General features: G+C 44.5%; 1 long non-coding RNA gene across 1 annotated transcript in view; it reads left to right on the top strand.

Moving 5' to 3' along the window:
- The window catches only part of LOC138492665 (uncharacterized), a 68,252-nt gene extending 54,808 nt beyond the window's left edge, over window positions 1-13,444 (top strand). The window contains exon 4 of the long non-coding RNA XR_011276244.1: window positions 9,761-13,444. This is a non-coding gene — a long non-coding RNA (uncharacterized lncRNA). The remainder of the gene's footprint in view (window positions 1-9,760) is intronic.
- Window positions 13,445-24,930: the final 11,486 nt, after the last annotated feature.

Below are 24,930 nucleotides of genomic sequence, written 5' to 3'. Positions count from 1 at the left end.
TGCAGTTTCAGATTCAGCCAGGAGATCAGCGGGGGCTGGGGGGGAGAAAGCAGAAGCAAAGAGGAAGGTCTTGAGGTGCTTCCGGAACCGGAGATGGTTCTCTGCAAGTTTCAGAGAGGCAGGGAAGCTGTTCCAGAGGGAGGCCCCAGCAGCAGAAAGAGATCTACCAACAACTTGCTGCTTGGAGAAGCGACTAACTCTGAGGGAAGGAAGATATTCAGGAAGAGAGAGTTGGAGGTATGGAAGTCCCAGGCCCCAGAAGACCTTGTGGACAATGCAGAGGGTTTTGAACTTAATCCTCGCTGCCACTGGGAGCCAGTGCAGAGATTTCAGTCCTGGAGAGATACGATCCCTGGGTTTGAGGCCAAGGACAAGGCTCACAGTCCTGTTTTGGATGAGTTGCAGAGGGCAGAGGGTAGAAGCCGGCAGATTTAGAAAGAGGCTGTTGCAGTAGTCAACCATGTAGAGAACCAGAGCTCTGGAAACAGTGAGCTTCTGGGGGAAGGAGAGGAAAGGAAGAATACCTCTCAGGATGTGCAGCTGGTAGTATGACTTCTTAGAGACGTCAGAGATGTGAGGAGAGAAGGAAAGTGTGGAGTTGATGATGACCCTGAGGTTTTTAGCCCCACAGGTGGGAGCAGGAAGAGGGCCAAGAGAGGCCCAAGTTGGATCTGGGAAGGTCGATCGGAGAGGAAGGATGTCAGCCAATTCAGGGCCTGATCTGTGATACCCAGGTTATCATGGGGACGGTTGAGCAGGATGGCGTGGTTGACCGTGTTAAAGGCAGAGGAGAGAACAAGTGAGATGAGGATACAGGGGGTGTTGGATTTGAGGTTGCAGAGCAGGTCTTCCCGGATGTTCAGGAGAGCAGTTTCCGTGCTTCTAGCAGCTCTGAAGCCAGAATGATGGTCATGGAGACAACCAACAGATTCAGAGTGAAGATTCACCTGGGAGATGGCCAGCTTTTCCAGGAGGTTGCCCAGGAAAGGAGTGATGGAGATTGGACGATAGTTAGTAGGGCAGGAGGGGTCGGCAGAGGGTTTCTTATGAAGAGGGTGCACAAGGGAGTGCTTCAGGGGGGAGGGGAAGGCTCCAGAGGCGACGGAGTGGTTGCAGAAAACAGCCAGTGCAGGAGCCATGGTGTCAATGTGGTCCTTGATGGTTTTGGAGAAACAGGGGTGAACCTGTTTTGACGAGACTTTCATAGATCGGACTTGTCTAGAAACTTTGTTTGAGGAGAACAGGGGAAAGTCAGAGAAGGAGGGAGGAGAGGTGGCTGGAGAAAGGCCAGAGAAAGAACAGGGAGTAGAGGGAGGAGGGGGAGAGGAAGATAGAGAGGACAGGTTGTCCTGAGTTTTAGAGATGAAATGAGAAGCCAGGGCCGTGCAGAGGGACGGGGAAGGGGACAGGAGAGGTAGAGCAGGATTGGCCAGCTCCGTGCAGATTTGCAAGAGTTCAGCCGAGTTGTTAGATGCTGCAGAGATGCAGGCTTGGATGTGGGCTCTCTTCTTGGTGCGGATGGAGAGCCGGTATTTCCTTTGGAGCAGGCGGCAGACCAGTTTGCCATAGGATGTACCGGAAGCACGCCATTTCCTCTCAGCCACCCTGCACTTGCGTTTAAGGGTGACGAGGTCTGAGTTGTACCAAGAGTTGCACTTGGCTTTGGGCTTCAAGCAGATTCTCATGACAGGTGCAAGAACATCGAGATTATCAGATATAGCAGAGTGGAGAATGGAAAGGGCTGTGTCAGGGTGTGAGTCAGCCTAGGGTGGAGGGAGGGTATAGAAAGTGGCAGCCAAAGCCTCAACTGACACACACTTCATGGGTCGGATAACCGAGAAGTTAGGTGGCAGTGCTGGAGTTAGCTTGGCCTGAGGGGTAGAGAGGGTGAGATGGGAGGAAAGGAAAAAGTGATCACCCCAACAGAGAGAGTGATGAGAAGGATAGACAGGGGAAGGTCGGAAGAGATCAGAACATCCATAGTATGCCCTGCAGAGTGAGTCAGGCCAGAGGAGAGAATAGAGAGTGAGAGAGAGTCACAGAGGTCACGAAAGAGTCCAGTGGAAGGAGGAGTTGAGTGATTGAGACCAGGAGGGTAGAGGAGCGGTCTGCCCACTCAGAGAGGAAGGAGGAGATCTGACCAGGTGGCCGATAGATGGTAGCCACAGTAAGGGAATGGCCAGGAGAGAGAGCCTGCAGATGAGGCATTCGAAAGAGGAGTAGGCCTGCGTAGGAATGACAGAGGCAGGACACCACTCAGGGAAGATTAGGGCTCCACCCCTTCCAGAATGGTTGGATCTGGGCACGGAGAGGGTCTTGTAGCCATCAGGGAGGAGAGTGTCAAAGCTTGTGACAGAGCTGGCCATGAAACATGTCTCGATGAGACCGAGGACATCGAGGTCAAGTTCCTCGAGGAGGTGGCAGATGTCAGAGGAGTGTTTGACAGCTGAGCGAGAGTTTAGAGTGGCAATATGGAGAAGGTTGCAATCCTGGAAAGACATCCGGGCAGGGTTACAAATCAGAGGTACACCCTGCTGAGGTGTAGAAGAAGCCCGAGGAGGGGCAGAAGCGGAAGGAGGAGAGGGCAAGGTAACCAAGGAGGAGACAGCAGGGGGAGGTGAGGAAGCAGTGGGGGGGGGAAGAGGGGACAGTAGGAGAAGAGAGGTAATTGATGAGGCACGGGAAGCGTCTATCAAAGAGAAGGTTGGCTTGAGGGCCTTGGACCAAGACAGTACCATTCACGAAAAAAATTAATGATGACCTTAGAGGAGTGGAAGGAGGCCTGGAGGGCCTCCCACCGGGTGCCACCATTAATGGGAGAGGAAGAGAAGGGAGAGAGCCAGAGACCATATGAGCAGTCCATAGGTCTGGTGAGGGAAGGACAAAGAGGAGTCAGTGAAAGTTTGCCTGGAGGAGGCATTGGTATAGGTATCAGCGATAGGGTGGCCTGGGTGTCATGCTGCATCCGGGGCAGCATGTCCTTACCTCTTCAAGAAGAAGGATCGTAAGATTGAGAAACCGAAGAAGAAGGATAAGAAAAAGAAGACTAAGACCTCTGACAGCAGTACAGAGGAGTCAGGTGAGGAGAGGGATCGGGGGAAAGACACTCAGAAGGTTGAGACTGGGTTGGAGACCAGGATGTCCTTTTTAAACTTCTTCCTTCCAGATTTTGTGAGGAGAGCAGGATAGTTGATAAAGAAACAGTTAAAAAAGATAGGAGAGACAGAGAGCACCATAGAGTAGGTAGGGTGAGGAGAGAAGAGGAAAGGAGTGGGAAGTGGTAGGGGAGAACACTAGGGAAGGACACATGGCAGGGAGCACGCAGACGGGGTAGAGAGAGAGGAGGCAAGTTAACAATTGGACAAGATGACAGGCACTAAGATAGTGGTAGAAAGGTTTGCAAGATGAGTGCTTTGCTAGGAGGCAAAGCCACAGAACGGCACTACTTCACAACGCAATTACAAAAAACAAGAGAAAAACACACCTAAATTTGAGAGTCCTGAATAGAAGGAAAAACGCCTAGGTTTCACAATGCAATTTTAAATACTTACACAGTGCAATTATAGAAACAGGAGAAAAGCAAACCTAAGTTTGAGAGTCCTGAATACAGGAAAAAAGGCCTAGGTTTCACAATGTAATTTAAAATACTTTCACAGTGCAATTATAGAAACAGGAGAAACACACACCTAAGTTTGAGAGTCCTGAATAGAGGGGAAAATGCCTAGGTTTCAAAATGCTATTTTTTAAATACTTTTACAGTGCACTTTTAAGAACAGGAGAAAACACATCTAAGTTTGAGAGTCTGCTATATGGACAGGTTTGCAGGGTAGAGTGAGGATCTATACCTAACCTGGGCCACTCCGACCTTCCTTAGTTGCTGGTTGATGGCTGGCAACTGGCTTCCTCTGCGGACACCTGCAGACACTATCGGGAGTCGCCTCTTTGAGAGCCGCCCTTTGCCTTGGGGCCCTTAGACGCAGGGGCTGCCGGGCAAGGGGCTGCCCTGGGAGGGTCAGTTAACGCCAGAGAAATGACCAATCAGGGAGGGTGGGGTGAGCGGCTGGAGGGAAGTGAACGAACGGGGAAATGGAGCAAATGGGAACGGAGAGGGGGGAAACTGCAGGGCTGGGGTCACACAATACAAGAGAGATGGTAAAAGGCCCAAGAGAGACTAATGCACGCGGTTACTGCTCACCTGCTCTGCTCAGATGGGAAATGCGAGCAGGGAGCCCCGCAAGCCGTTAGGCACAGCAGCACCGGAGGAATGACCAATCAGGGAGGGTGGGCGGGCTGGGAGGTGGGATGGAGGTGAACGAATGGGCAAATGGAGCAAGTGGGATCGGAGAGGGGTGAAACTGCAGGGCTAGGAGAATGCAGCACAAGAGAGATGGTATAAGGCCCAAGAGGGACTACTGCATGCAGTTACTGCTAACCTGCTCTGCTCAGATGGGAAATGCAAGCAGGGAGCACCGCGGGCCGTTAGGCACAGCAGCTCCAGAGGAATGACCAATCAGGGAGGGCGGGAGGGATGTGAACGAATGGGGAAATGGAGCAAGTGGGATCAGAGAGGGGTGAAACTGCAGGGCTGGGGGCACACAACACAAGAGAGATGGTAAAAGGCCCAAGAGGGACTACTGCACACAGTTACTGCTAACCTGCTTTGCTCAGATGAGAAGAAAATGGCTGAGGAGAGAATTTATGGATTCATTATGGAGCGCCCCTTTCTCATAGGGACAAATTGCCTGAAAAGGTTGTCGTCCCTCATTGATGGGGTAAATGGAGTATTGTGGTCCTTAGCTAAAAAAAACATTGAGACCTAAGAAAATAATGACACAAAGCAACAGTGTAAAAGAATGCCATACCATTGCTAAATCAGAAAGGGCAGTGGAAGTATATCTTCAAAATGGCTGTGTGCCCAGCATCACTGTCATTCTCATGTGTGAGGAGAAAAAGAGAAGCAGTCTTTGGAGATTTAGTTGGACCCCAAGAAAAAATTACAAACAGAAATAGAGAAAAACACGCTGTGTTTTTATTTAAATGAAGAAAAACACAAACCAAATGTCACTCCAGAGATAAATAAAGAAAAGCACATTTCAACCATCTCAGAAATACACATGGGAGATGGGCAACCATGGATTCTCATCCATGTGAATGGGCATCCCGAAATGATTGAAGCCACTTTAGCACTTGAACAAGAAAGGAGATTTATTAATGAAAAGGTACTCTAGCAAATAATTGACAGGGAGGAGATCCCAAAGTTCAGAATACAAAATCAACACATTTTTGGCCTAGATGACCCCGAGTTGGAAAAAAGAATTGTAGGAAGATGCATGTTGAAGATTACAATTGGCCCTAAGAGTATTCATCATAATGTATGGATTGTGAGCGGGACACAAAATAAATTCTATTTGGGAAATGACATCATGTACAGGATGTGTATGGTATTAGACTTTCTAAATCAAAAGGTTTGGTCCAGGTTGAGTGGAGCCGCATCTGAAATTGAAGACAAAAGATAAGCTTACCATTGCGCCCAAATGACACCATATGCAGTTGAACTGCAGGTGAAAAGGGATGTTACCATTCCCGCATTCACCAGACAAGTTACAGTAGGGTTAAAATACAGAAAGGGACAACAGATAAAAAGTTCTGATGCATTTGTATTCCTAAATGAATCCGTGAGGCAGCAACGGTTAGAATGCAAATATACACCACTGATAGAGATTGGGGATGGACATATTCAGATCCTGGTGGACAATAAAGGGTGTCAAGACATTCATTTGGTCGAAAATTCAGCAATCGGAATGGCAATACAGAAGTCTTATTACACTGCCGATTTCAGTAACCCAGTGATTGGGAATATTTCTGAAAGCTATGTGAGTGCACTGGGTGAATTACCAGAATCCTTGGATTCTAAGCCTAAAGGAATCTTTAAAGTTCAGTCTGTGTACTCTTATGAGCCAAGTGAAATAGTGTGCTCTCATCAAGATGATTGGATTTTATTCAAATTAAGTGAATCTAAAAGAGAAAAGCAGCATATTGAAATGGAGGTCAATGTTCCAAAATATTTGAGTGTAGCAACCCTCCAAAGAGATATTGCCACACAATTAGAGGAAAGTATAGAGGTTCCTCCTTTGGAGGACTTCCCAGAATTTTCTAAAATGGTAGAAGAGCAAATTCAACCTGCAGATGCTTACACCACTGAAGAAGAAAAAGACCAATTGAGAAAAATATTTATGGAATTCAAACAGGTTTTTGCCAAAGATGCATACGATTGTGGGTTAACCGATATGCATGTTGCCACACTACTAGCAGGACATGGTACGGAGCCAGTATTTGTGCGACAATATAGGTTACCCCTGGCATGTTTGGAATCACTAGCTGAAATAATCCAAAATTTAGAATCTGGAGGAATCATTAGGCCTATTCATAGTACATCAAATACCCCTATATTAGGTGTGCTAAAACCTAATCGCCAATGGCGCTTGTGTGCAGATCTATGAGAATTAAACAAAAGGGTACCTGTTTCAAGGTGGCCCCTTCCATTTATTGATCATGGTCTTGCACAGGTTCACGGATCAAAGGTGTTTACCACATTAGACCTTATAGCTGGATACTGGTGTGTGCCACTAGCTGAAGATATTCAAAATTAATTTGAATTTTCTTTTGACAAATCACTATATGCGTGGTCTCGGACATCTTTTTGGTATGTCAATAGTGGGAGTGAATTTGGGCTATTCCTGAGCAAGGCAATCCCGGATGGAGATGAAAGGGGGACAATAGTTTATGTGGGTGATGTGCTAATCAAACATGAAGATCTGAAAAGCCACTTCAATGAGATTAGACATGTGCTCAGTTGTCTATAGAAGGCTGGGTCAAAAGTAACTTTACAGAAAGCACAGTGCTGTAGATAAAAGGTAAACTTCCTACGTCATGAAGTGACAGAATATGGATTAAAACCAGAAAAGAAAAAGGTGGAGGCGATTCATAAGCTGAAATATCTCACTAATTTGAAAAGTTTAAAGAGTTTGTTAGGAATTACAAGTTACAATAGGAAATGTAATGAGAATTATGCAGAGATTACACAATCTTTAATGAGACTACTGAAGCAGGGTGTATCCTGGAAATAGAGAAAAAGAACAAAATGAGTCAGTAGCCAGGCTAAAAGAGTGTCGAATGAAAGCACCATGTTTGGCATATTCAATGAAAAACCAGGATTTATTTGTAGAAATAGGATTTACAGATCAATTCATGTCAGCAGTGTTATATCGAAAACATGATGTGAATAACAAAACCATTGCATATGCTAGCAAAGCATTATCACAGGTAGAAACCAAATTTAGCGAATGCGAAAAAGCCCTTCTGACCACTGGGCGTTCCTACATTTCCGCCCCATAATTCAAGGGGAGTGGGTGATTATTGAAACACATCACCAGCCTGTGATATCTTTGCAAAATAAGAGAATCAGACCAGGGAATTTGGCCCAGTCCAGAATTACTTCCTGGACATTAGCACTTCAGAGATTTCCTGTAGAAGTGAAGTATGGACAAAATAAAAAGTGCCATAGCAGAATTGCATGATTGTGCAGCTGTATGAGCACCTGATGACACAATGCTAGATACAAGTTTGAATGAATTTGAGCAATCCCTGCACAAAGCATTCAACGAAGAAACATGTAAAGATTTACCGGCTATATGCAAATGGATGCGCATACCATGTAGAAAATGATACAGAAAAGGAGCTTGTCACAGGAATATGTTTTAAATGTGACAACATTCCAAGTGTAAGCAAGAGGATAGGTCCCAGAAGTAGTCAAGTGGCAGAATTGGCAGCTATTTATAAGGCAATATATACGGCAATAGAAAATAAACTCAAAGAAATAGTTCTAGTAACTGATTCTGATTATGCACAAAATAGGTTTGTGGAATATTTACCTGGCTGGAAAGTGAAAGGCATGCTCACTTATAACAAGAAACCACTTAAACATGGCAAGTTGATTCAAGCTATAGACAAACTTGTGTCAGAAAATGACCTGATAATCCATTGGAGGAAAATACGTGGTCATTTGAAAGCACCAGGTGAGGATAAGGAGGTAAATAAGACAGATCAGTTAGCCAAAATTGGTGCTGTGATGGGTGAGTTATTTCCTATTGAACACCTGCTTGGTGAAATACAGGTAGATGCGATAACACGCTCCAAGACTCCAAAAGCAGTTGAGCAGCCTGTGGCACAATGGAGTTTTGATATTTCAGATCGGGACCTGATCAAAGCGCAAAAGGAAGACCTTATTTTAGGCCTATATTAAAACCATTAGAGGCAGAACAAAATCCTCTAACTGAAGAGGACTGCAGAGGGAAAGAGGATTTGAGAGTGGTATTAAAAAACAAAAAGAAAATTAGATTGCAAGACGGGCTGATAATTAGAGAATCTATGACAGGCCAAATCCAATGGGTAGTGCCTTTGTCATTTCGAGGATTGATGTTACATCATGCCCACAATGCCATAACTGGAGGACACAGAGGTTCACAAAAAACCTTGGACATTTTAAAAGATCATGTCTATTGGCCACACATGTCCCAAGATGTTGAGCTCTACACCAGAGGGTGTTTGGTGTGTGCACAGTTTCAACCTGTGTCATCGGTTTATAGAGCACCGTTGATGAAAAGGGGCTTGACACCCCCATGGTCTGATTTGCAAGTTGGCTATATCGGGCCTGTAAAAAGATCAGCAAGGGGAAACAGGTACATGCTGACAGTAACTAGTCTAATGCCCAAATGGGTGGAGTGCATTCCAGCCCCAGAATGCAATGCGCAAACGGCGGCCACTTACTCATATTTTTTCACGATTTGGTTTACCTCAAAGAATAGAATCAGACCATGGAAGTCATTTCACTAATGCATTGATGACAAAAAATATGGCAAATCTTGGGTGTGAACAGAAAGCTACACATTTCTAACTGACCCTCGTCGTCAGGGGGAGTGGAACGGTGTAACAGATCAATAGTTGATATGTTGGTACTAATGGATATTAGGTCGACACCCTCTAAATCAACAAATCTCAGTCCTCATGAAATATTGACGGGAATGAAAATGGTTCTGCCACAACACTTACTTTACAAAACAAATGAACAGGTGCTTGTAAATGCGACCACAATTCATGAATATGTGGAAGAATTGAGAACGCATTTGCAATATGCATTTGCATTTGCGCAGCAAAATTTGGAAAAGGCCGCTGACGATGCAAAGACATATTATGATAGGAAGGCATCTGTGAGAGAATATGAAATAGGAGACCCGATTTATAAATTTTACTTCGGGAAAGGGAAACCTAAAACCTCAACATTTCTTGCAGCATGGCAAGGGCCATATGGAATTGTGGATAAGGTTTCACCTGTGGTCTCCAAATGGCTAAAAAGGACGGAGAATTAACAGTGGAACAGTTTGTGCATGTAAATCAAATTAAACCCTTTCACCCAAAACATGAAGTGAAAAGAATAGAGCGAGTTGAAACTAATAGAGAATAAAAAATAAAAATAGAATTGCCATAGCAAAATAGTGCTAGTGCACAAAAGTACAACTAGACAAGTAAGGGAAAGGAGTTTTGTGTTTAAGGCTGTTATTTAAAATACCATGTAGTATTAGTGTGTTTAACTAGATTTGGTTTCAGATGTTCCAGTGAGAAAGCAAAGTAAAAAGTTTGATGTGCGTGATACTTAAGTTGTCTTTTCTTTTTACTCTACAAAAATAATTGTTTTCCACGTCAGCGCTGGATCCTTAGAGAGCCGGATCCCTGGAGGATACCACTGGATTGGAGCCCTCTGGAAAGCCCCCTGGACCGAAGAAGGGGTGAAGATGATAAACCCCAAAAGATGAAGAGATGATGACCCCCAAAAAAATTCCATGAAGTCCCGGAATTGAGGAGTTCCACCAAGAACAGTTTGCTGTGTGATTTTATCACAAACTAGTATTTAAGTCTATTTCTATTACAGACTATTTTTACTACTTTTATCACAGACTATGTTATTACAGTCTGTATTTACAAAGACTACTTGTATCACAGACTATGTTTATCACAAATGTATTCTTATCACTAACTGGTTTTTGCATCAGACGGAAGTTAATGACACAGTTTTGTTGAATGTATGTTTTTTGAAACAAAGACAAAGACAAAAAAACAAAATAATGGATCACCAATTAAAAAAGATAAAAGATAAAGGTGATCAAAAGATAAAGATAAGTCATAAAAAGATCACTGATTAAAAAGATAAAAGATGAAAAGATAAAGGTGATCAAGAGATAAGAAAAGAAAACTCTAGAGTTTCACTCTCGTGCAGAATTAAATAAAGGCCAATACACACAGCACATGCACATGCTTGAAATTGCACGTTCCTGGAGGGTGATATTTCAATGGACTTAGCTGCATTAAACATAATACTAATATAAATTAACATACTAACCTAACCCAATGCCAGTTAACATGTAACTGAATCCCTTAATAACATTTAGTGCAAATGAGTCCATGATGAAATAGGCTGAAGGCAGATTGGGAAAATGCATGATGCTTTTTTGTGCAGGCTGAATTTGAGCTGGGTGATAAAACAAATGTGAAGATCTGTTCCAGTGAAAACAGGGCATTGTATTACAGGGGAAGCAAGGAGAGATGTATCTGTTGCTCTCCAGCAATGAAATCACGTGCTATTTCAGTGCAATGATCTGCTCAAGCTGATGTATTTCCCTTGAGTGACAGGTAGATTTAATAAAAAGGGTTTTGAGAAGGAGTGGCATTCAGACATCTTCGGGAATGGGAGACGAAGTACCAGAGGCTGAATGGGCAGACGGAAATTCAGTGCTAGCAGGCTGTCTGATGCTGAAGCGGTTCTTATCTGAGTGAACCTGGGCGTGGCAGGAAGAAAGATTGGGGAAGATCTCCATGCCAACCTCAGTCAGAAATATCACCAACATATCTAGGAAAATATGAGTTTAAGTGAGGGGCTGCTGTTTTGAGGGAGGTCAGGTAGTTAGGTAATTTCATATTACGCTCTGTCTATTTTTAACTTGCATTTAATCCTGCATTTATGGGTTAAAAAGCCTTGTTTAAAGTGTATTTCTATTGCCAAGTTTCACGCTGCCAAGTACAGTTGGTAAGACTTGGCACTGCTGAAAGCTATTGAAAGGTATTTGCACTGTGAGATACAATGTGACCATAACTATTACTCTGTGTAACTTGCATATTTCAATTTCACGATAAAAAACAGATTTCACAGTAACTTGTAGTCTTATTACATTTATTTATGCTGCATTAAGTCCATGTTTTTTGACATGCATAAAAAGACTGAAGTCTGGTAAGGGATATCTAAAAATAAAGTAGCTGACGTGCGCTGTTTAGCTAGAGAGATTGAATGAATGTGCAGTATTTCAATTGCATGCTTTACAATTGTTGAAACTCAGACAAAAGTGCGTAGTGTGGTATTGTACATAAGATACCACGAGGGGGCATGCACCATTTATCCAGAGTGTATCAAGTCCAGTATTTTGTTTGTTGTTATTGACCCTGGTAAAAACAATTATTAGCCAATATTCTGAAATTAGTCCCACCACTATAAGAATACCCCAACGAGTTACCACAATATACTACCAAGACTTATAAAAATACTGCCATAATAAAATACCACAAGGTAATAGGTATAACCGCAAAATATATCCAACAGGCAACTAGAGATGCACTTGTTTCATGGATGGTAGGCTGTGGCGAGAATTTATGGATTCATTATGGAGAGTCTCTGTGGTATAACCCAGGGTTACAAAATGAGAATAAGACTCTGTGCTGGCGAAGTTGGATGACGAAAGGAATTCTAAGAATGTGTGATGTTTGAAATAATGAGCAAATGGTTCCTTTTGACTCTCTTAGATTCAATTTTGGTTTAGAGAGGAGGGAATTAAGGAGGTATGCCGAGTTGGAGTCTCTTCTGACACAGAGACAAGGGATGTTAAATGGACCAATGAGAGATAAAACAATGGCCTGTAATATGTTTGACTCACCGCCTTGCATTGGATCAATGTTCCCAAAAATGATGCCTCCTGGGAAAGATTGCGGCAAGCATGGATGAAAGAACTGGGTAGGTATTTACCCGTAAAGGAATGGTATGGTTTATTAAGAGTGGGAACGAAGTCAAAGATGGATTTGAATCTGCGATTAATTCATCAGAGGATTCTGAGTCGTCTGTACTGGACTCTTGTGCGGATGCTTGAGTTAGGTATGACAAATGAGGAATCCTGTTGGAGATGTGATCAAAGGGGAGGTATCCTGTTACATATGCTATCGGAATGCATAAGAGTGACTGGATTTTGGGTAGAGGTTCTGGACAGGTTAGCTACAATTGATCGCCTTATCCAGTGGTTCTACTTTCAGATACAGAGAGATGTAATGTGGCTCGAGGCTATGGTAGTTGGCTAGATAAAGCGTTGGTAATGGCAGCTAAGCAAATCCTAAGGGTTTGGAAAACAAGAAAAAAGCCAAAGGTAGAGGGCTGACTGTCAGATTTGCAGACTCTGGCCAGCTATGAGAAATTCACAATGCAAAAACTGAAACATTAGGGTGATTATTTGGAGATGTGGGGACCATTTAATGCATTTGATGGTTGGGATTAGTCTTCCTTTGAAATAGTTGTGAGAGTTGAGGCAAATGCGTGATTTGTAGGGATGTGGGTGTGTGTGATAACTGTGTGTAAGTGTGAGTGTGAATCGTGTCATGTTGTCTACATGTCTGTATATGTTTTATTTATTTTTAGTAACAGGCATAGGGTTGGTTGTAGATGGTGGCTTAGATGTGTGACGCTATAAGGAGGAATTAAACCAGCCTACGTTTTCCCTCTTTTGGAAAATCTACCATTTTCATTGTTATGGTGTATCTCATTGACTCTATATTGATGTTTGTAATATGTTTATTATCTCGAAATAATAAATAAAGCATTTAAATGAACTGGACTGGATGATCAATAGAGAAAAGATTGCAGCCTATAATCTTTTTTATTGCTCACCATATGATATTTGATCTTTTAATGTTTTACCGTGGTATCTGTGTAAACATCCATCTCAGATTTATAGGGCAACATTTTTAAGGTTTAGGGTAAATTTATTTTTAACAAATGAAGTCTCCTGCGCTTGCATTGGCATTGTAAGAAATTAGATTATGTAGATTCTGTCACATTGCGGTTGAAACACTGAAACATCTGGTAGTAGTATGGGTAACCTTGTCACCTTTAAGCAAACAACTGTTTGCTAGGTTTTTTTTAATAGAATGTACTGTTGTCGCAAGATCATGTTTGGAACCGAATGATGAGCTCAAATGAGATATCCTTATCTATAACTGTTTTACATTTTATTGATTCAGTTTTAAAGGAAGTATAATTGTATGTATAGTATACATTATTGTATTATTGTATGAAGTACAAAAGGTGTGATTTTGCTAATGGTTAATCTGTTAACCATTAAACAAATAAATAAAATCTATGCCATTCAATGTTTTCATTCAAGTCTATTTCATGACTCTTAGTTCTTGTTCAAAAAGCCTTTTTTTAATTATTGACTATAATACCACAAGGATAGATTTCCAGTCCAGTGTAGCTCTTCACACCAGTGTGCCATGGTGGAAACATTTCCTACCAAAGGTGCAGTGGGTACCTGTTTCCTTATGCAACTTTTGTATTATGTGACGAATCTGAAGACGTTGTCCCTTCTTCCCTAGGGGGAGACCTTACCCATGGGACTATGGTGGGGTGTCCACCGTACAATAATACCCCGGTGGGAGTGGTGCACCAAGGAAGGATCACATGGGGAGGAAAGCACTCTATGGAATTAGGGACGATCATTCTTAGGGAACACAGTATTTATCTACCTTGATAAACTAGCCCCATCTCCAATACTAAGGGCCTCATCACGAGTTGGGCACTAACCCTTGCGGTATTAGCGCCGGATCACAGGTTTTCTGGAATGGTAAGCCCCCATTCCCCATTGGGCCCATTCGGGAATTTCGCATTCCCCATTGGGCCCAATGGAGAATGTTCGGCGGCAGTAATAGCGTCAATAATTGGCAAAATTACAGCGGATTTGCCCCCAGCTCAGAGCTGGGGGTAAATACGCCAAGCCTGGGATTTGGCAGACCCTTAAATACGGCAGTAATAGCATTACCGCCGCATTTAAGGGTTACCGCCAAACTCGTGATGAAGCAGTAAGTCCTTCCACCTCCCTTGCAGGGAGAACTAATATACTCTGGTTTAAGGTTCACCATCTTGTTATCCTTGACAAACCTGCAATATCCAAAGACTTTAAGCCTCCCGCAGCCGAGGGAAACACTGGTACTGGGACGAGGAAGATCACTTCAGTGAAAGGAAGTGAGCGGTCTAGTTTATTCTGAGATGTCACATGCAAGGTAGAGGAGAGCCCGACGAAAGTTCAAGCACAATGGACAGGGTGCGTTGGTAACGGTACTTACCTCGAGGCTAGTACTGGTACTGTTCAAGAAGAGGAGAAGAGGAGAAGAGGTATGCATGTTTACCAGATGTTGTTAGAGGTCCGGGAAAGCGTAACACAGGGTCTGGTCCCACTTGGCAGGAGAGTGAACATAGGGGGAGTAACGCCACCTTGCGATTCTGGCACTCACTCCTACAAGAGAGGGTCTGGGACCCAAAAGAAAACGAAAACCCTCACTTGGCAGGAGATTAAACCAAGGGGGAGTAACTCTACTGTGCGAGTCAGGGACCCGCACCCAAAAGAGAGGGTCTGGAACCCAAAAGAAAACCAAAGCCAGTTGCTCACTTGTCAGGAGAGAGAACCAAGGCAGAGTAATGCCAAAGTGCGAGTCTGGGACCCGCCCCCATATCAGAATCCAAGTCCTAAACACAAGAGAGTCTGGAACCCTGTGAAAGAAACATTTATTGACAATTACTCAAGAAAAGACTTGCAGCATATCTTCTTTGGGGTAACTGTTTGTGGGGCTTTATTTACTAATTTGGAAATTGCTTTTTGGATTATTTAACATCTGCGCATCTGAGTGCCTCTTTCGACCTTGATCCCTCGCCAGGGCCGGTAAAACTTCCTGTTTCCCTGTGCCCGCCCCTAGTTTCCTCCCATCTGTGATCTGATTGGGCCTGAGGTCTGCTTTGTAGCTCAGAGGGTCTAGCCTTCGGAGTTCACCACCACAGTCACTTACTGCATAGTTTCTTTGGGGTAAGTGCTCCTGGGGCCAGCAACACAGTGACTAGGGAAATGCTGGTACTTTTCAAGAAGAGAAGAACAGGTATGTAGATTTTACCAGATGTTGTTAGAGGTCCGGGGAAGTGTAAGACACTTACCCACTTGCCTCAGTGAGTAACACATGACTGGGGAAATGCTGGTACTGTTCAGGAAGAGTAGTACAGGTATGTGGATTTTTGAGAACTTCTTAGAGGACCGAAGATGTTTAAGAGAGTGTCTGGGACCCGAAAATAAAATGAAAGACAGTTACCCACTTGGCAAGAAAGTGAACCGAGGGGGAGTAACACCATCTTGCAATTCTGGTAACCCCTCCTAAAAGAGAGGGTCTGGGACATGAAACTAAGCCAAAACCCTCACTTGGCAGGAGAGTAAACCAAGGGGGGAGTAACACCACTGTGCGAGTCAGGGACCCGCATCCAAAAGAGAGGGTATGGGACCCGAAAGAAAACCAAAACCAAGGGGAAGTAACGCCACTGTGTGAGTCTGAGACCAGCACCCAAAAGAGAGGATCTGCGACCCGAAAGAGAATCAAAACCAGTTGCTTACTTGGCAGGAGAGTGAACCAAGGAGGAGTAATGCCGAAGTGCGAGTCTGGGACCCACACCCATATCAGAAACCAAGGCCTAAATACAATAGCGTCTGCAACCCTGTGAAAGTGACATTTATAGAGAATTACTTAAGAAAAGACTTGCTGCATATTTTCTTTGTGGTAAGTGTTTGTGGGGCTTTAATTACTAATTTGGAACTTGCTTTTTGGATTATTTAACATCTGCGCATCTGAGCTCCTTTTTCAACCTTAATCCCACTCCAGGGCCGGTAAAACTTCCTGTTTCCCTGTGCCCGCCCCTGATTTCATCCCACCTGTGATCTGATTGGGTCTGAGGCCCGCTTTGTTTTTCAGAGGATCTAGCCCTCAGAGTTCACTGCCGCAGCCACTTGCTGCACAGTTTCTTTGGGGTAAGTGCTCCTGGGGCTTTAATTACTAATTGGGATCTTGCTTTTTGGATTATATAACATCTGCGCAGCTCAGCACATTTTCCGACCTCGAGCCTGTCCCAGGGGCGGTAAAACTTCCTGTTTCCCTGTGCCCATGCCTTGTTTCCTCCCACCTGTGATCTGATTGGCCCTAAAGCACTAGCCCTTGGAGTTCCCCGCCATAGCCACTTGCTGCATAGTTTCTTTGGGGTAAGTGCTCCTGGGCTTTAATTACTAATTGGGAACCTGCTTTTTGGATTATATAACATCTGCGCAGCTCAGCACATTTTCCGACCTCGAGCCTGTTCCAGGGACGGTAAAACTTCCTGTTTCCCTGTGCCCATGTCTTGTTTCCTCCCACCTGTGATCTGATTGGCCCTAAAGCACTAGCCCTTGGAGTTCCCCGCCATAGCCACTTGCTGCATAGTTTCTTTGGGGTAAGTGCTCCTGGGCTTTAATTACTAATTGGGAACTTGCTTTTTGGATTATTTAACATCTGCGCACCTCAGCAACTTTTTCGACCTTGAGCTCACTTCAGTGCCGGTAAAACTTCCCATTTTCCTGTGCCCGCCTCTGGTTTCCTCCCACCTGTGATCTGATTGGGCTTGAGGCCCCTTTTAGGTCCTCCATCCAGGGCAGCCCCACTGCCCATGCAGCCCCCTCGGCTAAGGGCCCCAAAGCAAAGCGCAGTTCTCTCAGTAGTAGCTCCAGATTGTGTTTACCATTGTTTGCCATTGGGGCCTGCCGCGGAGCCGTCAACCAGCAGCGAATGACAAGGTAAGCAAGGTGCGGGGAGTGGGAACAGCCATTACTGCTCCCTATTAAACTGTCCCACCTCTCTTATTACTCCTATTCCCAAAAGCTTTTAGTCTGCTGCATGTCACCTACAGTTGTATGTTATGCATATATGGCACGTAGGCCTCTATCCAGGAAACACAAATCTAGGTGTTTTGCATTTTCTGCTGTGTTTTTAAATGTAGGGTTTGTTTCCCTCTATCCAGGAAACTCGAATCTAGGTGTTTTGCATTTGTTGTTGTGTTTGAAATTTGGGCGTTCCTCCCTCCCTCCAGAAAACTAGACATCCTACCCCATATCCAGCACTGTGCTCTCAGCTCTAGGTGCTTCACCGCCTCTTCTTGGTCTATCCAGTGCTGCTGTCTGGTGTTCATCTGTGCTCTAAGTGAAACAACTGCAGAACTAAGTCTCTGCATAGTGGGTGTCCTGTGGCTGGCGAAGAGCTGGCAAGGGATTTAGTCTCCTAGCCTCTTTGACGGGTTCACCCTCTGTCAGCCGCAGGACTCTCTTCTCTCGTCTGGACTTCCATTCTCGTGTACATGATTCATCTGTGCCTGGCTTTCTGCTTGGCCGCCTGATGAGTGCAGTTTCTCCCTCCTTCTCTTTCTCCCCCTACCATCTCTCTGCTCTCTCCCTCCATGATGCTTTCCATCTGCCCTATCTTCACTAACTGCTACTCTATCACCTATCCTATCTGTAAGGAACTCATGGTGGTAAAAGTATAGACATACACAAGTGATCACAGTTCAAAGTGTTTATTAAACTATATTTGAGGGTTGAGAAAACACCTAATCTAAAACTAAATCTAAGACCATCAAATAATAATAAAGCAGTCCTAGTGGCATCTTGTCAAATAAAAAGGCCTATACTAAGAAAAACCTATTGCCAATCATTATAAGATTCAGAAAAAATAAAGAAGTGTTCACAAATGATAGGTTAGGATGTGGTAGCTGGGGGTCTTCCTTCCCCACGTTTGGAGGCCAGGGCAAGGTGGTATTCCGGAGCACAGCACACGCTCGAGCTTTCTCAGCACAAGCCAACAGTTCCGCTCTCAGCAATCAGGGCCTTCAGTGGTTTAAGTCTCTTTTCTTCAAAACGTCCCTTGCCTATCCAAAATAATAAACAAAAAGTTCCTTTTCTGCTGTACGCGGGGTGATGCTTTTTCACCCTGCGTCCCCCTCTTCTGGGCTCAGACCTTTCTCAATATCAGGAAAAAGGGTGTGGGCCATAGTGTGGAACACTTCCAGCGCTTCACTCTGAAATAGGATGATTTGGTTGAATAGCTGCAAGGTTACCTCCTTTTACAAAGAGTAAAGGCAGGTCACCTCACACTTGTTTTTCGGAAAAGGATGATTATCCGCACAATTGTTTGAGTGAAAACAGTGGTTTTTAGTTAGGAGAACATCTATAGTCTGTTGTGGTCAGCTGGCACGTGTTTCGACCTCTTAGGGTCCTTATCAAGTCTATCGCGTAGTATGGTGGCCCGGATGGTTCCTGGGTGGTGGTTCCTGAGTAGGCTGCAGTAGAGAATGTTCACCCTATGCCTTGTTTTAGCTGTGTTAGGTGCCTGGTTAGGCTGAGGAATCATCGTTCGTATGTGTTTGCAGTCCCTGTATGAGATGACACGCAGCTCTCCTTCAAGCTTTCCTTCACTGCCTCCTCTTCTTCCTCTCTCATTCCTGACTTTCTGACTTCTATCAGTTTAATTCGGGCTTTACATTGACAAAATACCCGTTTAACATAACCACACTGTTGAAATAGACATACACAAGGAGAGATAGCACTGCCCTATACAGGCACAATATTACTTGTGCTCTGTAGTGGCCTTTAAAGCCATTGGTGGATAACTGTAATAGGCATTACAGCTGCTCAAGATCAGCATGTCACTAAATAGATAACTGCACACAAGATACTTTAGATTTTACGTTCACGTATTGTTGAGATGATATCTAGCCTAATATATATACGTTTACTGAAGGCTGTCTGTACCTTCTCTCTTCTCTTAGAGACTGAGTTGAGGATGAGAAGCGGAAATTGTCTCTGGTTTATTAACTGGTCCCAGTCTCCCCTCGCCGGGTTGTTCAGAACCAGGGACCTGTGAAGCAAAGGGTTATTGGCCTTGATTGGTTGGGGACAGGTGTGGCATAGCAGCTCCTGCATTGAGGCTTGGAACACCAGCCCTAACAGTCTGTTGCTCTCTCTCTCAAAGAGATATATTGAACCTCAAGTGCAAAAAGCATCTGGTAGTTGGCAGGTTATGGGAGGGGCAGTCTGGAGACTTCACTTATTACCATTATCTACATACAAAGGATTATGGAAGACCAGAATTTTTGGTTTGGAGATAGGGCTGCTTGAAAAATGAGGAACCCTGGGAACCCATTTCCCTTTTTTGGTATGTTGGTTGTCAGTCTGAGAGCCGCCTCATACCTCACTTTAATTTGTGTGGAGAACTCAAGACAATAATAGACGTCACATTTAAGGTGTAGTTCCACAGATCCTTATTTAGTGACAGATTAATTAGAGTTTGGGGTTGGACAAATTACTTAGGGAACTAGTGACATCTGTCAAACTAAAAGAAGGACTTCCATATAAAGCAATCGCAGTATGGGCTAACAATATAAGTAGTTCTTTGGTTCTGACACCCAATTTATCATCTAAAATGAATGCCTAATACTTGTATGTCCTTGCCACTCCTCAGAAACCCTAACCTTATAATGAACGGTCCAAAGAGCTGGCCAACATAATTAACAAACCTACTCTTAATCAGTCCTACCGTCACTGGCTGACTTTTCTCTATAACATAAGACTAATTCCCAAAGGTTGACTGACAAACATCGAGCCCTGTTGTAAAGCAATGAAATACAAGTATTGCACTTGAGAGGTTCTTGCAGCAATTACAGTCCAATCTCCCACTCTGCTTTCACCTAACATTTCAAGGCTTCTTCCAGGTCTGGAGAGGGGTCTTGTCCCCTTCTAGTTACCCTTCCCCCTCCAGGTGACTCTAGGTCTTAGCAGCTTACCACCTCTTCTCACAGCCACTCCAGGCTTGTAATGCCTTCTCTAGGCAGCAGCCCTTCCAGTAGTCTTTTCTCCAGCAGAATCCCCTTGTATCGACGGGGACTGATAGCTCAGGGGCAATGCACTGGTCTTGTAAACAAAACTACACTGAACAACACAGGTTCTGTACCCAGTCCCGGTACTGCTCTTAGAGGATGGAGTCCGGTATGAAGCGCAATATCAAAGGAGCATCTGGAGGTACATCTGCTTCCACTGGGTCTAAGACACCTAGTGAACTTTTACAGCACATTTTATACCCATGAGACTGTGGCACAGTTGCTAAGACTGCCTGTGATAGGTTATTCTCATGGTTGTCTTGTTTCCTGCCCGGAAATTGCTTATTTTAGACTATTAGTCGGGTTTCTGTATTGGTTAATGACTTTATTGGTTCTAAATTTGTTCTGTTAGCTGTAACGCATCGCTCTGAGGTTTCAAAGACATCTGCGACGTGTGGAGCCACTTTGGAAATCCTTCCATCAGTGTCCCCGGCTCTGTGGCATTCCAGGTCTTCCTGTCTCAGGAGATGTCCTTCTGGTCCATGGACTGCTTTCCTCCTCTGGTTTATTGACAGGCCGAGTTTCCCTGAGACGAAACATACTGTGTCTCTCTGGGACTCCTGGTGTGTGCACACAATCCTGTATTCTACACGCAAGGTAAGCACACCGCCTCTGCCAAACCGGTGGATTGGCGAGCAATGTAGCCATATCAGCAGCAGCCGAATGCAGCATGTGGCCTTGGGAATACATTTAGCACACTTTCTCTGAGAGGGGGACATGGCTCCAGTACTTTCCTCTCCAATCTCCCTCTGGGACCACAACAAGTAAAAGCCCTCCCCTTTGCAAGCAGGTTGATACAATGAAACATTTCCTCCAGGTAAATCGGTATATGGCACTACTTCATTAATCAGGAAAGCATGCCCAGCATATTGGCAGTTGAAATACTTTCTAACTATAGACATGTCTACTAAGCGAACAGTCTCCATTCAATATTTCGTCTAACAGACGATGGCCCACAGGTCACTCACTCTCTGATAGGTCATGCTTTTCTTCATAAATACCCTTTGTCCATAAAGCACTTGTTCATTTGCACAGTTGTATTTGGTCTATTTAGAAATGTTACAGATCACATTTTGAGAGTATTCATGACTGCTAGCTGTGTCACATTTATCTGAACATTATGCCAGCAGATGAGCCCAAATACTTGTACTGTTCCATTTACCAGTATGTGTGAGCCAAAAATATTATATATGCCCTTTATGCAAGTCAATGACAGTATGTTCTGGGTCGGCATTGACTCAGTCATTGTGAACACTTCCAGGTGTAGAACATTAGTCCTTCCTCGTTCTTCTCACCTTGCCATCTATGCTGCGTTCTCTCCCAACATGCAACAAATGTAAGGAACTCACGGTGGCAACAGTAAAGACAGACAAAAGTGATCACATTTCAAGGGTGTTTATTGAACTATAAATGCAGGTTGGAAAAACACCTAATCTAAACTTAAATCTAAGATAGGAGCAAGCGTCGACCATCAAATTAAAATAAGGCAGTCCTAGTGGCGTTGTGTCAAATAAAAAAGGGCCTATACTGGAGAAACCTATTGCCAAACCTTACAACTAATACAAAAAGGGTGTGGGTTAGTTTTCAAGGAAAGAAAGAAGTGTTCTCAAATAATATGTCAGGATGAGGTAGTCTGGGTCTCCCTTTCCCACCTTTTCAGCACGGGGTAAGGTGGGATCTTGGAGCATAGCACAGTTCTCTAGCTTTCCCCAGCACAAGGCGACAGTTCTGTTCCAGTTCTCAGGACCGTCGATGGCCAAGTCTCGTTTCACTTGAAAATCTCTTGTCTTTGAGGACCTGACATATTCAAATAACAAAAACATGAGTTCCTTCAACAAAATGAAAGTTTGTTTCCTGGTTTCACTTAGGGCGAGGAGTCTTCACTCCTTGGTCCCCCTCTTCCGGGCGCTGACCCTTCACAACTTGTATGCCATAAATCAATAACAGTTTCTTCTCATACTGGACTTTGGGTGATGGCTTCACCCCTGAATCCCCTTGTTTGGGCTCGGATCCCTCTCGACTGTTGGCCTCCCTCCACCGGGTTCACTATGGCTTTCAACAAATCTACACAAAGTTCTGTTCTGCATGTTTCTCGGGTGATGGCTTCAACCCTGGGTCCCCCTCTTACGGCGCAGACCCTTCTCTATTTTCATCCTCCCTCACCGGGTTCACTATGGCTCCTCGACTTTCACCAATCTTAATGTCTTTATAAACAGTTCACCGTGGACATCTCTCAGCGGGGTTCACGTTTGTCAACACAATGTTTCTTGGGACTTTAGACTTTGCCCTATTTTCGTCAGCATCCTTCTTCCAGGTTCACTCTTGCCAACTTCATATTCACCATTACTTTCAAATGTTCACGGGATTCACTTTCCTTACTTTCTCACAGTTCGGAGGTCAAAGGCTTTCCACTGTACCAGAATTTTGTATGACCACTTTGACCTAACTTGGCGGCTCTCCTGCAGCCTCCTGGTATCTGTAGTTTCACTCAGACGGGGATCAAACAGAGTCTCTCGAGTTAGCATCCACATGGTGCCGGTTTCCTCTGCAGCTGGTCTCCCCTTAACATTTGTACAGTTCTTTGAACGTAGTTCAAGTTGCCATTTTGCGACAGTCATTCACCACAGCCCGGATCTTATCGGTTCTCCCCTCGAGTCACTGGCTGTGATGAACCACCTGGCTTTCCTCTCCACTGGAGTCAAGGCCGGTACCACGATTGCGGGAGCTTCCCTCGCTCCTGCTTATCTGCGTCCACCCACTGTGGGTACCGCCGACATCTGTTGCAGCACACTGGGGTTATTGTCCTCGGTTTTATGACTCCCTCTCCAGAGGTTTTGTGGGTCTGCATCGAAAAGGGCCAGGTTGCGTCTCCTTGTCAGCCTCTCGATAGTCGCCGCCTTTCTCCTCCTCTTGAACTGCCGGGTCTGGGTAGCCGTCTCATTGTGCTGTCTGTCTTGCTCGTATTGTGTTCTCTTGTTCCACCTTTTATCCCTGTTGGGAAGGGAAAGGGCCATTGGGTGTGTGTGATTCTGATCAATTCCCTGACTTTGCCTGACCCTTGTATTGTAACATGTCAAATAAACGGCTATGGTATTAGTCCGTTCTTTTGTGTGTCATGCGAAAGTGTTCATGTTGCATAAGGGGCAGGCAGTGGTTTGGAATGTCTTACGTGGTAGGATGGGGAAAAGGTGTTGAAAGAAGGTGGATACCGTGTCTCACCTGTCGGTCTCCCACTCCCCGAGGACCCCCCATCCAGGAGATCCTCCCTCACTGGTCCACCCCCAGGAACTGGATCCAATAGCGATGGCCGTGTCCTGGCCACCTGGATAACAGATCCCCGGGGTTTAGCCAGGGAGACACCTTCAGGTTTCTCACACAGGTCTCTGCTTGCAAAGATGACTGGCTGCTCTACTAGTTTCCTCTTGGTTTCGCCCAGAGTTTTGCTAGCTATGGTGAAACACTTTTTCATCAAAGTGCATCAAATCAGCCAACTTCCTGGGCTGGAACACTCAGTGGCACTCTTCTCCATTCTTTGGCACTCTTCCCTATTCTGCTGGAACACTCAGTGGTGCTCTTCTGTATTCTGCTGGAACGCTTAGTGCACACTTCTCGATTCTGCTGGAACACTCAGTGGCACATTTCTCTTTTCTTTTATTATTTTTATTATTATTGTATTTATTGAGCACGGACCTAGCTTCGAGAAGCAACAGAGTGCACTACAGAAGGATACACCAATACGGATACATAACAGAGCGCTTTACAAAGGTGTACAACATTACATATGCATAACAGAGTGCTTTTCAGAGGTAACAACAGAGCAGGTATATAGTGGGGGTAGGATACAGAGGGGCACAGAGGAGTGGTACAGCTGTAGCAGGTGGCGGGGTGGGGAGGGGAGGGGTGTGCGGCATCTAGCTAGTCAGGTGGCGTGAGGCGTGACATGATTGCCTATGTGTTGAGCTGCTTTAACACTCAGTGGCGCTCTTCTCTATTCTGCTGGAACACTCAGTGGCGCTCATCTCTATTCTGCTGGAACACTCATTGGCGCTCTTCTCTTTTCTGCTGAAACACTCAGTGGCGCCCTTCTCTATTCTGCTGCCACACTTCCTTGTCCATTTGCTTGAGTGCTTCATACTCAACAGTCTCCTCTCTCAGGTCAGTGTTACCATTCAGAGTGACTATGCTTGGTGAATAATCTTTCCATCCGCTTTCCTCCTTTGTCACTTGGTAGAACAGTTTCAATATCCGTCACATTTGAGGAGGGATCTCTCTAGAACCAATTAGCCAGAAAATCCTATGACTGAGCAGAGCCAGCTGAGTAATCAGTGCAAAGATTTCCTGTCATGTTTCTCACTAAAGCCTAACCCTAAGCACCTAGATGGCCCACTCTGTGTGCAGTTCTCTATAATGCTACACACCCTTGATATCTCAAGAAGATCTTAAATCAGTATTGCAAATGGAACACTACAAACACTTTTTATTTTTTTTTTATTTTTTTTGCGGTGAATGGAAAATTATATTTATTTTTACAGAGATGACTAGTACTGTGACGTTTTAATTAGAAGACTTATGTGATGGGTGCTGTTTGATTTGCTATGTTCAGGAAAGTCATTTCTGACAGACTGACTATAATGGCAAGGACCTCACACCTCTAGTATTTGATACTGCACTAAAAGGTGAGGAGAATACAGTTAAAAAATGAATACCCTACAGAAACTGATTGCAGTTGCGGACTCTGCAATAATCGTATATGGTGGTTTTGAAAAACAGAGTTGATCGTTGTAATTTAGGTCATCCTA

This window comes from Ambystoma mexicanum, chromosome 10 (assembly GCF_040938575.1).
Source record: "Ambystoma mexicanum isolate Mex_15411 chromosome 10, UKY_AmexF1_1, whole genome shotgun sequence".
NCBI classification, from domain to species: Eukaryota; Metazoa; Chordata; class Amphibia; order Caudata; family Ambystomatidae; genus Ambystoma; species Ambystoma mexicanum.
The sequence above is the reverse complement of the archived record's forward strand: the minus strand, read 5'-3'. Positions and strand labels throughout refer to the sequence as shown.